An 18,163-nucleotide genomic window follows, 5' to 3' on the forward strand; every position below is an offset into this window, starting at 1 on the left:
GTTGCGCCAACTTCTGGTTCCCACCACACCCAGTGTCTTTTTCAAGCTACCAGATTCAGGACTCAAAGCACTCAGCCATGTGGAACCCAGCCACCTTAACCACCATGCTGCTTGTTGGCCACTTCTCTGGTGGTATTTTTAAGAGCTCAGTATTAGCAGTTTGAATTTAAGTGTTAGGTCACGAAAACATTAACATGGGGCGATTCGGTTTTCTAGGATAATTAATCCCAGTGGCACAACATCAACCTCTGAAATGCTATTTACTTCACGCAGCAAAGGCTTCTTCTCTCTTACGTAACGTTCAGGGTGAGTCGTCGCTTCCCCACCGTTGCACAGCACCATCTGGAACGTGTGGCCTTCAACATTGCCGAGGCAGGGAAGAAAGGGGAGAGTTGAAGGTGGCACCCAGGCTCTTGACTGCCTTATCCAGGAACTGACGCAAGTTACCTTGTCTTAGAGCCCACTGGTCAAAGCTAATCATACAGTCTTTTTTTTTTTTTTTTTTTTAGAAGTTTTTTCTCTTGGGCGTTTACACTTGCAATCCCTTCTCCTCCATTCTCCTCTTGGAATTTTGGGCATGCACACACATATGCCCAATGTGAGTTTTAAGCTACAGGGGCTGGGACTCGAACTGTGGTCAACTATATGAGAGTCCAGTGATGTAGCCATTACACCCCCTGTATGTCCCAATCACATGGTCTTAGTCTAAGTACAGACAAAGCTGGGAAATATAAGGCAGCACGGGGGTAGTTAGCAAGCCCTAACTGTCTATCACAGTACCAGCTAACTGCCACTAGGCCCAGATGGAAGTGAAAAGAGTTTTATGACTCCTTAGGACGATATGTGCACTGATACTGACAACTATTCCAATATTATCATCGTTCATTTAAACATAGTTATCATCTTCTATGAGTAACGATTTTATGTCCATTTTTCTGTGTGGCATTAAACAAAATGCCTAATGACATCACTATCTCAAAAGAAAATCTGTAAAACCTCTTTTTCTCCCTTTTACAAATAATTCAGTAAGCCCTTGTTATCAGGTCATTTTAATTGCTTTGTTAAAGACTGATTAAATAAGACACCATCACTTTTTTTCTGCTCATTTTGCCAGCCACCCAATTCTTTAGGTAATTGTCAAAGTGATTACTTAGGCTGCTGGAGTCTAGACAGCCGGTGCCGATTGGCGACAGGGCATTATCAGAACTTTAAAACCATCTTGTGGGCATGTTTGAAAACAAAAGAATGAAATTCATTTTTATCCCATCCATATAAATCCCACTGTTAGCTCAGTATTAGAAAGCACGGTACCGAATCTTGTCAGTGAGAAGCAAAGCATCATTTGTTCCATTTCTTCATCAGATTCCTTCTTGCTGCAATCGCTTACCTTTGTCTGGAATTCTTGTCTTATGGTGCTTTCGCAAAAATCAAGGAGGACTGCTGGACCCAAAGACTCCTTGGTCATAGCAAAGTAGGTCCTAGTTTTCCTCTGCTGATGGGAAGCCATTGTCTGGCAGATTCAACCTCAGGCACATGCTATACACCCAAGCTCAGCAGTTTTGAGGTAAATTTCCATTTCAAATTTGTCTCTTAAATTTTACAGGCTTAATCAACACGTCTGATGAGTTGAAACCCTGTCATGAGATGTTTTCTGTAGAAACATGCTTGACTGATAGCGATCACCCAACTTTGGTAAACCAAACTACTGTATGTCACGATCATTAGCCTCTGAGTTATGTTCTCTGATACCTTAGTTACATGGTATCAGTTTATTCTTAGAATCTTCATAGGATTTTTTCCCCCCACATAATTGTTTAGTAGGAACCAGACAGATAGTTTCCTTAAATGAACAAGTGACAGATAAGCATTACTCTTCCCACTGAACAGATGAAGAAACTGAGACAATTTCGTGACTAGCCCAGTGCGTCCTGGTGAGTCAGGGGCAGAGTTCGGATTAAACTTCAGTCTATATGCTCAGGTCAAAGCACCTTGTGTAACTCTGATGTTAAATTTCTAGAGGCAGAGACACATTCTTAGTTTATTTGCTAGAACAATGGCATGATGTGCGGTTAGAAAAACTGGAGAACAAATCAAGTTATCTGATCCACTTTGAAGTACAGCTGCAGTAGTCTATCCAGGCCATGTGGAGAAATGCTTACGTAAGCAGAGAAGGCTGTAAAATGTGAAAAGAGCACAAGTTGACAGTTGGAAGAAGCAGACTCCAGTGAGAGCTGTGTGACCTTGGTCATGGCACTTCATGTCTCAAGAACTTCAGTGTCTTTGCTGGTGTAGTGTGTGGTGTCAGAGTACACATTTTCCAAGTTCCAAATTTCTTTTATTGTTTAATTGCTAGAGGCATATGCACCTGCCAGAAGGATAGAGAGGGAGAGAGCAAGAAAGTACCCCCTACTGGGACATGGTCATGCTGCCATCCCTTCTCCATTTCTCCCTCCTGTCGGGATTCTGGTCATGCACACAGCATATTTTTCAATCCACGGGGGCTGGGATTTGAACTGTGGTCTGCTATGTGGGATCTGACTCCCTTAACCATTAGGCTAGGAGGCCGACCCCCTGAGGTCTAAATTTCTATTGCAGAATTCCAAAACTGTTACATTAATGTTTAGAAGGATCATTCTTAGGCGATCTTATTCTAATCAAAGTTCCCATTCTTTTAAAGGTTTATTTTTAAGTGGCAATTGTTATGAGAGACACTTTCCCTGACTTTTACTTGGCGCATGGAATCTTCTCTCTGTCATCAACTCTGCTGAAGGGCATAGAAGGGAACTGGAAAGAAGGCTTGTCTGTGAAGAGGTTGGTATACAGAGCAGGCACAAACTTGTAAGGCAGGGCTCTCTCTGTAACTCTGCTCCCCATTCCTCCCAGAGCTGGAGCTCAAACTCCAAACTCCCTCCTTCTACCCCTCAGCACCTTATTGATGAGTAAAAGAAGTGTGTGCATCAGAAAGGTGCCTGCTAGGCTACTGTGCTAGCAGCTCTTATACCCACACCCATCCCCATGTACTTGTTTGTCATGGAGTGAGTCTGAGGAACTTTGCTTTTTCAGCTTCTTTCTCTCTTCTCATTGTTTTGCCAAGTGAGAAGAAGAGCATAGCATCAGCCTCATTGAAATGCAGTGAGGCCTCCCTATTTCTCTAAGTCTGTCCCTGTGGTAGGGAGCTTGATGAGGCTCCACAAGGACAAAACATGGGGGTTGGAGTTCCTTTAAAGGATTTTCTCTGCAGAGGTCCAGGTTTATTTCTGTGTATCACTGACCCAGAGGCCAGTTTCACATCTTGCAAAAAAACGCTCTGAGAGAATGTGTCAGCAGAACCGGCATTGCATGTCTAGACAAAGAATTGATATTAGCATCATCAGCCAGCATCCAATCTGTTAACTCTTGTGTAAGCATTTGCTGTCTGTGCCCCAGGCATTTCTGGGCTTTAAATGAAAATTTGAGCTCTAAGATTTAGACTGAGGTCTTTCAAGAAGTTCTTTCAAGGGAAGGGATCACACAGTACCTTATTTCAAGATCAGATACTTGATTGATAAATATGAAAGTCTCTTTTTTTCTTCTCTAGTAAAACGTCATCTGTCATCACCATCTTCATTCTATTATGTATTTGTTATTTTAAGAAATTTTTATTAAGTCCACACTGGGAGCCTAAGTAGGGGATTTTACTAGGTGCTGCTGTTACACTGGTGAACAAAACAGCCAAGTCCCGTGCCTCCTGGAGTTTGTAGCTTTACAGGAGAGACCAACCAAAAACAAGAGCAGCAGGATCTTTCTGTCTGGGTTTCGGCTGAGGCACCAAAGAACAAAGCAGTGGTGTTGGGTTCCTTGGCTTTCTACATTGAGGTAGTAGGCTACCTTTGCAGCACTTGTAGAAAGGATACCTCAGAACTGGTTTTGCCAGCACGCACCCATCTGCTACCTCCAGGGCACAGGAGCGAGAAAGCTTATTGTCCTTGAGGCTCAAACTGGTAAGGAGGACTTCCGAGGCCTGTCACTGTACTGCGTGGTTCCCTTATGCGGTTCCCCTTAGAGAGAGACTAAGTGTCTCCCCCATTCATACCTGTTGAGAGGGCTTCTAGGGAGCCATTCAGAGAGAGAACTGTCCTGCATTTCAGGAACTTGGAGACTAATATCTAAGACATTTCAACGCAGAGGCTGAGGCAGAAGAGAGGAAGTGCTTCATGGAGGGAGGCCAGCACTTGCAGAGTTGATTAGATGAGAACTGAGTGGGCCATCTTGACCAGGAGGAATATATGGAAGAGAGCGGTGACTCTGCAAAAGAGGTGGGCCTCTGGGGTGGAGAGCAGAGTGGGATACCTGGGGAAATTCTTTTTCTTCTTCTTTATTTGTTTTAGAGAGAGACTTTTTTTCTATTGAAAGAAAGGAAAAATCATCCAATCATCCCCTGAGGGGAGGACCATGCCCCAATCCCTTTTCCATTCTCCTCTTGGGATCTTGGGCAAGCACACACATGTACCTGGAGTGAGTTTCAAGCCACTTGGTCCAGGATTTGAACTGTGGCTGGCTACCTGAGAATCCAGAGCCTTAACCTCTATGCCACCTGTTGGCCCCAGCCTAGGGTAATTCCTAAAGGGGCAATCAGAAGGCAGCTTTGGGTGACACATCTGCCATGATGGAGGGCTAGGTCTTCCAAAACCTCAAAAAATTATAGGCCTTAGAAACTTGGTTGTCTGCCAGGTGCAGAGGTGCCAACCCCAGTCTACAGTCATATCTGACAAGTTAGACCTAATTTCCCCTCTTTTTCTATATCCACTTGCAACTCCAAGATAAGCAAGATGGCGGCAAAGAGAGTAAGGAGAAAACTGACAAGACTGACTGTCCAACAGTTTCTAGGGCTACAGAAAGCCTGAGCTGGGAGAGGGGAGAAACTGCCAGCTAGCTTAGGTTTGGAGTTTCAATATCATTAACATCACCCAAGAAAAGCGACTATTTGCTCAGGACCTGGAAGTGACTGGGATAGTCCTGGCACTGGCGGGCCCTCATCTAGCAACAGGGAAGAACCTATGAAGGTGACAGATCCAAGGGGTCAGAGGTGGGGAAGGTCCATTGCTTTCTGTCTGTGCTACACTGATCATGGTTTCTCTACTAGGATGATTTGCTTATGCTAGAAAATAACTAAGCTACAGAACTATACAACTGTGCCCTTAAGGCTGGTGGAGAGAGGCAGTAGTAGTGAGTGAGAAGACTATTAATATTTATTGGGTTGCCTGGAAAGTCATGATGCATTTTTGCATAGAGAACATAGAAGAACTATGTCATGACTTTCCTGACAGTCTAACAGGATGACAAGGCTAATCTCTAAGAAAAGGATAGTCAATGAATGTGCGGGAGCCAGCTGTGTGCTGAGTGCTGGGTGGAAGCTAGTGAAAGGGTGCCTCCAAGGTTCGGGCAGGAAGGACAGCGTGGGTAGGGTTTCTGTGGAGGCACGCAAACAGCATTCAGTGAATATTTGTGTGGCTTCAACCGCCACATTCTTTGTGCAGGGCATCAAGTTCAATGCTATGTTTTATGAGCAGCATAAATGCCTCCTTCACTGAGATTTGAAGTTCAATTGATCTGCATGGGATAAAACTCTTTGACAAAAAGGTCAGATCTAAAGACAGTACAGAGCAATGAAGTTCCTGCCCTCTGCCTCAAGCTCATGATGACCCCAGATAGCATCCTCCTTTTCCAAGTATTGCAATGACTGGCAACCTCTCCTACTGCACGGACTACCTTTTACGGAATGTAGGGACAGCTGGGTAAAGAAACACAGTGCTCCCCGATCAGTTCCAGGAGGGACGAAAGGAGAAAAGCCTTCTTCGCGTGATCTGGGGCTCTGTTTATGTGCAAGGCTCAGAAAAAACTACTTGTTGGAAGTGTGCCATCCAAAATAAGAGAGGTAAGATGTCAACAAGTTCGTCAGTAAGGGCAGACGTAATCCCTCACATTGACACACTGATTGGAAAAGTGGCTTGCCTTTGTTGGCACAAGTTTTCTCACTCAGGAAATAAAAAAGAGCAGAAAGATGACCAGTTGCCCGGCGGAGGCCTGGTGAGAGTCTCTGCGGGAATGTGGACTCATCCATTTAAAGCTTATATCCTGAGCAGACAGTGACCTCAGTGAGCGCCTATGCGGGTGGCAGCTTCCCAGGCCTCCCCGGTTTCCAGCTGGCACACAGTCTCCCTCAGGAGATGGAGCATCTTGGGGCAGGGAGCAATGCACTGGGGCCTGTGGGGGCTCCAGGAGAAAAGACTGACAACCCTTGCTTTCAAGGAACTGTCTGATTAGGAGATAGAACCCGCATCATCAAGATGATATCTAGCAGTCTCCTGGGCAGAGCCAGCCCAAGGAGTTGAGGGGGGGTAAGGTAGACTTCCTGTGAATACCAAGAAAACATGGTGCCATCTTGCACCAGGGCTTTTCATGCCTCTAGCTTTTAATTGTATTGATTCTCTTTGCAGACAGACAGACTAGCAGATACAGTGCAAAAACATGGAATTTGTTCATTTCAAAAAATGCTTCGTAAATAGGAAAGGCATTTCTGAATTTCAGAGAAGGAGTTTATGCTATGTCCTCCTTCTTCTCCCATTGGTGGGGAGTAATAAATCACCCATTTGAACCTTTGCCACTTAAAGAGGAGCTAACCTACAAATGGGCTACTTGGCACACAGAAAGCTCTCATTGAAAATATACAAAAATCAAGTTCAGGCTTTTAGGTAGCTAAGAATTTCAGATTTTTACAAAAGACTTTAGAGTTATAGTGCTTTTCAAATACTTGATGTATGACTATCCAACCTCAAGAAAGGCTCTTGGAGGGCTAACCAGGTGGTGTGCTGGTAAAGGCGGCTTGATCCCACAAGGCCACCAAAACATGCAGGACACTTGTGGAAAATGGAGGAGAAGGTGTTGCAGTGTGAGCTCTCCTCCTGGGGAGTGCTCCCTCACTTTCCCTCTCTGTGTGTGTGTGTCTCTCTCTGGTGAGCATTTGCACCCTATAGGAAAAACAAAAACAAAAACAAACAAAAAACAAACAAAAAAAACCCCTAACAACCCCCCCCCAAAAAAACCTCTTTATTTATAAAGCTCTCTGTAAATATAAATACTTTTTTTGTCAAACATTTAAAAAAATCAGTCTTTAAGTTGATATTGTGGTCTCTGTGTAAATATGTGTATTATTATTTTTCTTGCAGTATGTTATAGTACAAAGAGCCATGAGTGTTCGGGTCTGGCAAACCTGTGTTTGAACACCAGCCTTGCAGTCCTTAGGCCTGGAGTCTGGGACCCTGCCCTCGATTCCTGCTTTGGAAGGTCTACCCTGACCCTTCTAACAGCTGCAGCCCTCCTTACCTAGAGAGAAGTCTGAGGGTGCAAGAACACATGCCCACCTGAAACCTCTGTTCCCAAGCTCTGCAGACTCTGGCACTGCCTGCCAATGCAGCTAGAAGCACAAGCATACTGCAGCAACCACCTAGCCTGGGACAGGCTCAAGGGCTGTTCACTTTTACAGTGCAGGACCGGGCCAGACAGGGGTGAGGAGAAACAGAGGTGGAGCAGCGACTGGGGACCTCCATTTGTACTCTTACATGGGCCCTGAAAGTGTCAGGAGGGTCCCTCACATCTGATTCTGGGTCACAGTTTGCAAGTGATAACCTTTATGAAGTTCATTTTCCTCTTTTGGAAAATGTATAAGAATCCCTATCTTACAGATTTTAAGGACCTAATTAGATTAGTATACACATAGTTGTACAAATCATAGTAAACAATAAATGCTTATCACTGCTATCAACCTCAGAAAGAGTTTCAGGTTAAACTGAAAATGTCTGTCAAAACCACCGTATACTAAAATGCATTACTTCTATTGCCAACAGTATTTCAGATATGTAATCCTTTATCTGAAACCTTTGAGGACAGATGTTTTCAGAAGCCAGAATTTTCTTGATTTTAGAAATCTAACTATTTTTAAATCTATCCATAAGTCATTACACTATACCTGGGATATTTGAGGCAGGGGCTCAATATATTACATTTGAGATCATCAAATGCATTATAATTTCCATAGCAAAATCAACACTACGATAAATCAACACTATGAAGAACCTCATGTCAATTCAGGTCAGTTTTTTAAAAAAATTACTTTAAAAACTTTAAAACAGTTTTAAATTTGTAAAAAATGTATAAAGAGAGTACAGGAAGTTCTTGTGTATCCTGTACATAGTTTTCCCTATCGTTAACATCTTACATTCGTATGGTACATTTGTCATAATTAATAAACCCATATTGTGATGATAATTGAAATCTATACTACATTCAAATTTTCTTAATTTTTGCTTAAAGTTCTTTTTTCTGTTCCAAGATCTCACTGAGAAGACCCAATTACATTATTTTTAAAATTTTTGCCAGAAGGGCATGTGTGCTTGCCAGAGAGGGAGATGGAGAGGCAGAGGGAGAGAGAAAAAAGGTGAAAAGCACCCCCATGGAGAATGGCCACACCACAAACCCTTCTATATCTCTCCCGCTTTCTGGGAGTTTGGGCACACATGCATATGTGCCCAGAATGTTTCTCAAGCTGCTGGATTTGGGACTCAAACTGCAAGGTCAGCCACGTGGGATCTGGCTTCTATAATCACCAAGCCATGTGGACCAGCCCCACCCCACTACATTTCCTTGTCATGTTTCCACAGGCTCCTGCTGGCTGTCGCGGTTTCTCAGAATTTTCTAGTTTTTGATTACCTCAACAATTTAAGGAATACTGGTCAGGTATTTTGTAGAATGCCCCTCAGCTGGGATTTGTCTGATATTTTTCTCATGATTAAGCTGGGGCTACAGGCTTTTCTTAGCAGATCACAAAAGCCAAGTGTCATCTTTCACATATTAAAAGAATATACCATCAACATGACTTATTGTTGTTGGTCATGACCTTGATCATCTGGCTGAGGTAGTGTTCATCAGGTCTCCCCACTGTAAACTTATGCTTTTCTCTCCCCTTCCAGTACTACACTTTTTGGAAGGGAGTCATCCACACACATGCAGTGGGAAGTTACGTACCCATCCTGGAAGGTGGAGTATCTGTAAATTATGGAGATTGATCTCTTTTCCCTTAGGGACCATGCTTTGCTGGGTTAATAATTTTTTTTTCTTGCTATAGGGCTCATGCGCTTGCCAGAGAGACAGAGAGAGACAGAGAGACAGAAAGCGATAAATCACCCCCCAGGGGATGGCCATGCCACAATCCCTTCTCCTCCATTCTCCTCTTGGGATCTTGGGCATGCACGCATATGCGCCTGGCGTGAGTTTAAGCCACCAGGTCCAGGACTTGAACCACGGTCGACTACTTGGGAGTTCAGCAACATAGCCATTACGCTAATTGCTGATCCCAATAATTTTTTTTTTTTTAATTTTGGTCTTGTGGATAAGGAGTTATGGATCAGAACCAGCACTATGTCTAAATTGTTAAAGTCTTACCCTGTATCTTTCTGGTGACAGAAAAGGCTGAGTGGCAATTTCTTATGAGAAGAGAGAAAGAGAGGGAACCCTTAGGAAGGGATATTGACAGTATGGAGAATACTCCTGCTTCCCTGAAAGGTCTCTGCTCATCACACATGGCTATGCCTTCCTAAATAAGAACTACATCTGACAACTTCCACAACTTCATAATAAATTCAGCCTGGAGAGAAATACTGAGAAATATGGTGATGGTCAAATTAAAAATACATTTTTTAAAAACGAAGACAAATTTCCCCTTTCATGCATTTGACAGGCCTTTTAAACATGCACTTTCATAGAGATTCTTGATTAGGGTTATTTGGGATTGGGAAAGGTGTTACAAATGGAAATCTGGGTGGTTCTTGCCAGGGGTGTGCAGTCTCTGCTCACAGTCACTAGGGCCTGAGGAGTGAGGACCCACTCTACTCTCCTACATCCCCAACTCCTTCTGAGAGTCCCATTCCCACCCCTGAGATGGCTCTACTTGCCACACAGTCTCAGGCTAAGTTGCCTTCCTTCCTATCTCTTCTTGCCCTCCTCTCTCTAGCTGTGTGGAACTCTAAGGAGTTTTATTGTTCAATTCTATCCCCTCTGTGGTCTCTGTGTGGTTTCAGCAACTTACTTGTACCCAGGGGTAATATTCAACATATTTGACAATCTATGCCCTAGAGCTGCATATGGGCCTTGTTCCAGGCACTACCTGCCTTTCAGATAGAGAAGGTTCCACGGGGATGGCCTCACTGAATGATGGTGAGTGGACCTGGGATGGCTGAGAGAGCAGCTATTTACCAACCTGCAGAGACGTCTTTCTCTAGTTTAACATACAAGTAACTCAGCCTTTCAGCATATTTTGTTTCATGTTGGACATTGGAGCCCTTAGAATGAAACCCTACCCTTCATAGCAATTTCTGGCATATGACTTATAAACACTCAGGGTTGACGTTCCAACTCATGGAACTAAAGCCCCAAGGAAGCATTCATTTAATAAGGGCCACGTTGTGACCTAATATTAATATGGTTGCTCTTCAAACTTATTCCTGAAGCCTATTAGTCTATGCCATTATGGGCTCAGGACCTCCTCACACGGTGGTGGGGCCCTGAGCAGCACCAGAATTATGGGACAGAACCGACTGGCAGGCATGTGTCTGTGGTGAAGTTTCCCACTTCAGCCCTCCAAGAAGCCCAGTGGAAAGTCTCTCTTCTGTGGATTTCGCTGATCCCTTCCAGCCTGTGGCATGGCTGCCTACACTATTGTGCATCTCTTTAGCATAAGACGAGGGAGCCCATCTCTTCCAGCTAATTTAGGGGAGTAATGTGGATGTTTAGAAAATGGTACAAACTTCTAAGGAAAATAAAAGTTATGTGTAATTTAGAAGATGAATAATCTTCAAATAACTCTCTGAATTTGAGCTCCAATTAGGGAGAAATAATTATGGATGTTGGCGCTGAAGAAAAAAAAAAATACTTCAGTCACTCTCTGATCTTGGTTGTGGCTCTTTTTCAAAGTCCAAAATTCGGATATAATGATGCACAAGATAAATAAGTTTATTATTCAACATATGTTTTTGCTGTTTGATGAATTGACTGGAGGTTCTTAGAGACCTTCTTTTCAAAGTTTCCCATGGGGGCAGGGGGGATATGCCTAAACCTAGTTTCTAGGGTTCTTTTGGACTGCATATTATCAGGCTTTATTGCCTATAACAAAAATCTCTAAACTTTCTTGACAAACTCTCCTAGTCATAAAATCTATTGACTATTCAATACATTTTATACATTTACTATTAAAATACTATATTGTATGTTATACTATTGTTTGTATAGTTCATTCAGAAGCTTCTTATGTAACAAGTCTTTGATTGCATCTTGAATTATTTTTTAAAATCGTTCATTGTGATTTACATTTCCATAGTCATATTTGTTTCTTCTGAATGGATTTATAAAACTGCTAAGGTCAAGTATTTTAATAGAGTTAATCTTTGCTTACAACAGAGCCTTTCACTTCATCGACTTTGGGGACCTGAATGATCTGGAATCTTGTCCTGTTTTGCCCTGGATGTGTGATCACCAGCCAGTCACTTCACGGCACAGGCCCTGGGTATCATCTGTACAGGAAGAGCTTAGACTAGGTCACTTTGCGATCTCTCCAGCTTTATCATTTGGATGATAGGAGTTGATGTGGCAGATCTCCTGAAAGAACATTCCCTGGGTTTGAGAAGCCTGTCCTAATGTGACCACAGATGTTATGGACTTGGGAAAACCTCTTTTCAAAAGCTCCTGAAAGACAAAAGCATACTCACAGGCTCTCAGGGCATGGTGTCCTCACTAGGTCCTTTGGTCGCACAACCCTCCCTGTGGGTGTTTCCGGGGCTCTGCTGTGGAATGCACACCCACCGCATCCCCACAGCAGGGGCTGGTTCCACATGGAATCATGAAACCATCAGCAGCAGCATTATTTATGAAGAGAACTGAGTTCAACAATTTTTAACCCAATTAGCCAGAAATTGGCCTTCTCACTTTTCCTGGTTGCATTAATGTTAAAATTCTTTGTTTTATTTTTGGAAACTTTGTGTGTGTTATGGTCTTTAGAGAAATACACATATTAAAAAAAATACAAATCAAATGTCACATCCTGTAAATACACCATAACTGATTATGTTAAATGTTTTTTTATTCAAGCAGTTGGATTTAGAGCATGACAATAATAATAAACATTAACCTAAGGAACAGATTTTGATCAACAAAGTTTTCCATTGGTTCCATATATAACCTTTATCCTATTGGCTTTCCAGGGACAAAAATTACACAGAAGAAACAAACTATAGCTTTTGAAATATAATGCTAGTAAACCCCCACCAACAAAATAAAATGAAGACACCCCTTTCCCCCTCAGAAACAAATACAAAACGAAAGCTCAACATAAAAACTGGTCTAACCATGCAAACTACAATGCATTACAATCCGACCACACCTAGGCAGCCACCTCTGCATCCCATCTGCATCCTGGAAAGACTTATGACTAAGCAAAGGGAGGGGAAGCCATGAAAGGAGTCAGTCATGGATTTTTAATTTGTAAGCACAGACTGATCCAGGGAAGACTTACAGCAAATTTTATTCCAATGCCTTTTATTCTTTTTTATCTTACAATCTGTGTCTGTCAGCAGCAGCCTTTGATTGGTTCTTTGGCCAATCTGAAATGCTAGGAGGATCCTGGTTTAACCCGTTTTTAATAACTGCATCTCTGTGCCACCCGCGCCATCCTTTTATTTGTTTTCAGGACCAGAGTTCTTTACTTACGAGGGATTGTATTTACGGATCTATAATAATATGATTAAAGTGGGGGTGGAGGATTAATTATACAGGAAATGAAAAATCAGGTATCTTATATTTCCGTTGCAGGCAAATACCACGGGTTACTGTTTAGCCACAAGTAGTTCCCTTTCTCCTGGGGGTGTTCTTACGACGCCTTGGTGACAACTGTTTGGCAAAAACTGCTTTATATTTGTCATGTAGCAGGCGCAAATGTGCAGTAAGAAGCGGCATCTCGTATGTAGGTGCTGCAGCTAAACACAAGTGGAGGTTTCCCACGAAACTGACAAATGTGTATTTCATGAAAACGAAGGTCAGTTACTCTAAGTGGATAATGCTGTTCTTAGTGAGAAGCCTATGGAGTGACCTAGGTTGGAGGTTGTTTTCATTTCCTGCGGTGGTTGGTGGTTGGTTTGTGTGTTAAAAGTCAGGTTAATAGCCCTGAGTACCTGATTAATGTGTAAATTGACTTAGCAGCACTGAGAGTTTTACATTTGGTGACCCTCAGCTGTTTTGCTTGTCAGGTGTGCTCAAATTGGAAAAATGCCAAAAGTCATGGAGCCAGCTGGAATCTGATGTAGATTTTCCTTTAGGTTCAAAAGAAAAAATTTAAATCATGAAATTCCACGGGGGAGAAGACACCGTCCACTTTTTATGCTTTTGAAATGCCATAGCATGTTTGAGGCTAAGCAAGCATTGAAGATTACAGAAATTGTCTAAGTTTGTATCTGTTAACTTTCTCTCTTTTTTTTAAAAACTCCTCCTGATTGCCAGTTAAATACAGAAGTTTAATTTCATAGCTTAACAACGATGGGGCATATACTGAGTCAATACATATATCTGGCATTTCAGTCTAAGCTTATCCAGGTACATAGCTGACATCGATGACCAAAAATGGCCTAAGAAATGCTAGGGTGGGGCTGGCAGGTGGCACAGTGGTTAAGATGCTGGACTTCCACATGGCCAACCAAGGTTCGAGTCCTGGACCTGGTAGCTTGCTTTCTCAATTTCCCTTTCTCTCTCTTTCTGTCTTGCTCTAAATAATAATAATAATAATAATAATAATAATAATAATAACAACAAATAAAAATTTAAAAAGTACCCTTATGTTCTTATATTTTTTAAAAACAAATGCTAGGAGAACTTAATAGTTTTGTAGCTATGAAAGTTGCATCTTGTACACTGACATCATCATACATATGGGGCAAAGTCAGAGCTTTTATATCTGCATTCTTTTTTTTATAATTATTTTTTAAATTTTATTTGTTCATTCATTTATTTTAATTTGACCAGAGAGAGATACACAGAAAGAGAGAGCGAGAAAGTGAGAAAGCAAGCCACCAGGTCCGGTACTCGAACCGCGGTCGGCCATGTGGGAGTGTCTAGCACCTTAACCACCACGCCACCTGCTGGTCCTCTGCATTTATTCTTAATTTAACTTTTAAAGCACTACTGTAGATGAATATTAAAACAAAAACAATAGCAAGTAGCGAGCATATTATGATTATAGTCCTTCCCTCATTTACTACTGCATATGAAATGCCAGCAGTGAGTGTTATTTACTGGCCTCTTTAAGAGGTTTGGCACCGAACACAGCCTCTGGATTGATGTTTATCATCCTCATATGCTTCTCCTTTGTAATGGCACCATCTTTCTTGATTTGGATCAAAGTCCACCAGTTCTACCTGTTCCATTTCATTGGCCTCTTCAACTTCCTTCCTCTCAGATAAAAATCTAGCAAAGAGAATTTATCGGGAAATAAGAAGTCATTCTCAGGGAAGTTTAACTTAAATTCAATGAGCAAGAGACCCTTATCATATGGTGTATGATAAATAGGCGTACTTTCATCTAAAACACACTTGATATCTCCATGCTTGACAATCTGACCTAAATGAGATATGATAACTATAGTTCAATTGTCAAGAGTGAAAATTGGCTTTCGAAAGTCACACACAATGCTTCCACCAGCTGTATGTCCATACGCATGAAAAGATCTCCCCGTCAAATAAAAACAGCATGATCTTTCTGATCTAATACAATGACAGTATCTCCTGGCTCCAGTGCTGGCTCGTGGTCACCTTAACCATGGAATGTTATCTCCTGGCCATCTTTCATGCCTTTGTCAATATGAACTTCTAGAATCTTCTTTTCTCCAACTATCTTCTTTCCATTGCAACTTTTTCATCTATCTTTAGGACTGATCCATTCCCCATGGCCTTGGTACTCCATGCATACAGACTGAATTTGCAGGTCCTATGTGATGAATTCTTATTTGCACTCTAGTACCTTGGCAATTGGGACAGCACTCTACTGCTCCTTTCTTATCACTTCAGTCTTCACATTTGTCATAAATCACTTTCTTTGGCAGAGCTAGTTTTCTTGTTGCACATTATATAAATCTTCTGTTACTGACAGCTGATGCACAACATTTTAACCTCTTCTTTCTCTCTGCATCCTTCCTCTTCCTCCAAAAAACATACCAAAGATGTCCACTCTCTTTAATTGGTCTTCTCTTTTGCCATATAATTCCCTTTTCTTCACATTAGAGAGAACTTCATAAACTTTAAAAATCTGTTTAAACTTTTCGCCTTGAATACTTATCAGGTGGTACTTCGAGGCCAGTTTCCTATAAGCCTTATTCAATTTTTCCTGGGGGCATTGGGTTTGACCCAAAAACATAGCAGTAAGTAGTTTCTTTCACTATTTTCTGGGGGGCGTGGGAAGGCGTGAGTAACTGTGTGCACCTTGGGTACCTGCTGCTCCTCAGTTTCTAACCAAGCATTCTGGAATGTTCTCACATACTTACCCTTTACAGCCTTATTTATTGGGGGGACTGTGAATTGGTATTCTTTTCTAGATGGCTTCCTCTTGGCTGGGGGTTCTCGTTTGAGAAATCAACATATGGTGAGTAATACTATTCAATATATTGCTTTGATGTGGTTTGCTGGTATTTGGAAGATTGTTGTGTCTATACTCATAAGGGATATTGCTCTATATTTTCATTTCTTATTATATTTCTGTCTAGTTTGATTGTCAGTGTAATACTGACCTCTTATAACACATTAAGAAGTATTACTTTCTCTTCTACTTTTGAGAAAAATTATAAGGTTCAGTTTTAATTTTTCTTTCAAATGTTTAGAATCCAAAGTGTTGCTAGATAAGATCAGGAAGATGGTTGACATTGTCAACAATCAGTTTGCAAATATTTATGGAGTACTCAACTCTGCTGGGTAATGCAGACTCAGACACAGTCTGGGAGTTGTGGTTAGTGAGGAACATGAGTAATTAGAGTGCAGAAAGAGAGTATAAAAAGAATAAAAGGAAAAATAAAGGAGGGACCAACAGTTGGCATAATGCTATGTCACTGGACTCCCATGTAGTCGACCATGGTTCGAGTCCCAGACCTGGGACTTAACTGACCCCAGCTCTGTGTATGTATGCCCAAGATCCTGAGAGAAGAATGGAGGAGAAGGGATTGTGGCGTGGCCATCCCCCCTGAGGGGTGATTCCTTGCTTTCTCTCTCTCTGTCTATCTATGTCTTTCTGGTGAACACACATTCCCTATAGCAAAAAAAAAAAAAAAAACCTCTCCAAAAGTAAAAGGAAAAATAAAGGTAATTTAACTGGTTACAGTTATGTCTTGAGTTAGCCAAAATTGTGAATAAATGCCATAAGCTTGGATCTTGTATTTTCCTTTGTCTTTTCTTCTCTTTCTTCTTTTTTATTTCTTTTTATTTTATATTTATTTCTTTCATCATTAGATTCTTTTTTATTTCATTTTCTTTTATACATTCAGTCACATTGTTTAACTTACAAAGTGAGTATTTCAGTATGTGAACATTTCTCCCTAGTGCAGTTGATGAAACTATAAAATATCTCTTTTCTTTTTAGATTGAGCCTGAGAGTTAGTTAGAAGTACTAAGGGTTGTACTGACAAGTAGATTCTGGAATAGTCTAGAACCTTGCATGGGAAGGGTGAGAGAAAGTGAAAGGTAATTGGTAGGCAATCTAAGACATAAAAAACTGGAATTCTGGGAAGAGATGGGTGTGTATTTTTTATGAATCAAAGTAGGTACTGATTGACAACAGTGACTACCCATTGGAAAATTCAAACTCTGACCAATGAGATATGTTGAAGAGAAAGGCTTTATTATGGATGACAACATCTGGGAGACAGCTAAGTTTGCTCAAAAGACTATCTCCATGAATGTGTTCAGGAATAGAATATTATAGAGAAATACTTCTTATCCTAGTCTTTGATTTAGTCCATGTGTGCAAATAATGGATTGAAACATATACAGCTCTAATTGGTCAATTCAAACGTCAGTCCCATTGACCCATGATGATGATGAATTTTTAGTTTTCTTATAGGGATATGTGAGGGAGACAGTGAGAGACAGAGAAAGTAAGAAATCACACTTCTGGGGCAATGACCCTTCTCCTCTATTTTCCTCTTGGGATTTTGTGCATGCATGTTTACAAGCACAGCATGATTTTTTAAGCCACTGGGTCCAGACTCGAACTGGTCCATCAGCTATGTGGTGTCTAGCATTTTTAACTACCATACTACCTGCTGGCTTTTGGTCCATTATTGAAACTGGTACTGCCCCGATTGGTCACTCTGCTGCAGCCAATGTCACACTCCCTCCCTGCAGTGGGGGTCAACCTTAGGTCACTCATCCTTGCAGGTGCATATGCCTAGTGCTGGCCAGTTACATATATGTGGCTCTGTACATAATTGTCATTTAATGGTTATATATATATAACTATTTTGATTTTGAGAAGATTGACTGTGGCTAAAGAGGTAGGGAGGGCTTTGAAAGGTCAGGAATATAGGTGATAGGAGAATAGAATACAAAAGTGGAATCTAACAATTCAGCAGACTCCTCAATCTGTGTTCCCACTAGAGTAAAGAGTGGGCTAGTGATAAGAGAAGACAAATTACTGGAGAAGAGAGATAGAATAGGGACATCTGAGTTGGGTGCCCTTTTAGCTGAGGAAGATATGAAGGTACTCCAGAAAGTTCATGGAAAATGAAATTAAAGTACAAATGTATTTGGGTGCAAATTTTTTTTCTGAAATCTAAACAAATTTTTTTATAAACATGTTTTCAATGACTTTTATGAAGACAGCTCATCTACATGTGGAAAAGGGCAGACTAAGGATGGAGTTTAAACCAAGGAAGTCTGTGTAGAAATGTATTAAGAACTTTGAAGAGTTACGTAATGTAAGAAGAATCAATTGTATTTATTATTTTGCTTACGTCTTAGGTCCATGCTTCTCCTTCCTTCCTATGATTCTTTTTTATTTCTTTTATTAATTACTGATTAGGAAATATAATTCCTTCTTTTCTCCTGCT

General features: G+C 41.3%; 1 long non-coding RNA gene and 1 pseudogene across 2 annotated transcripts in view; one reads left to right on the forward strand and one right to left on the reverse strand.

Moving 5' to 3' along the window:
- Positions 1 to 12,187, forward strand: part of LOC102469887 (uncharacterized) — a 50,941-nt gene extending 38,754 nt beyond the window's left edge. For both annotated transcript variants that reach the window (XR_337601.3, XR_001369815.2), the window contains one exon: positions 11,488 to 12,187. This is a non-coding gene — a long non-coding RNA (uncharacterized LOC102469887). The remainder of the gene's footprint in view (positions 1 to 11,487) is intronic.
- Positions 12,188 to 14,322: 2,135 nt separating this feature from the next.
- Positions 14,323 to 17,484, reverse strand: LOC114006403 (dnaJ homolog subfamily A member 1-like; annotated as a pseudogene).
- Positions 17,485 to 18,163: the final 679 nt, after the last annotated feature.

The sequence above is a fragment of the Tupaia chinensis genome, unplaced genomic scaffold (genome assembly GCF_000334495.1).
Source record: "Tupaia chinensis unplaced genomic scaffold, TupChi_1.0 Scaffold147554_1, whole genome shotgun sequence".
Lineage (NCBI taxonomy): Eukaryota > Metazoa > Chordata > Mammalia > Scandentia > Tupaiidae > Tupaia > Tupaia belangeri.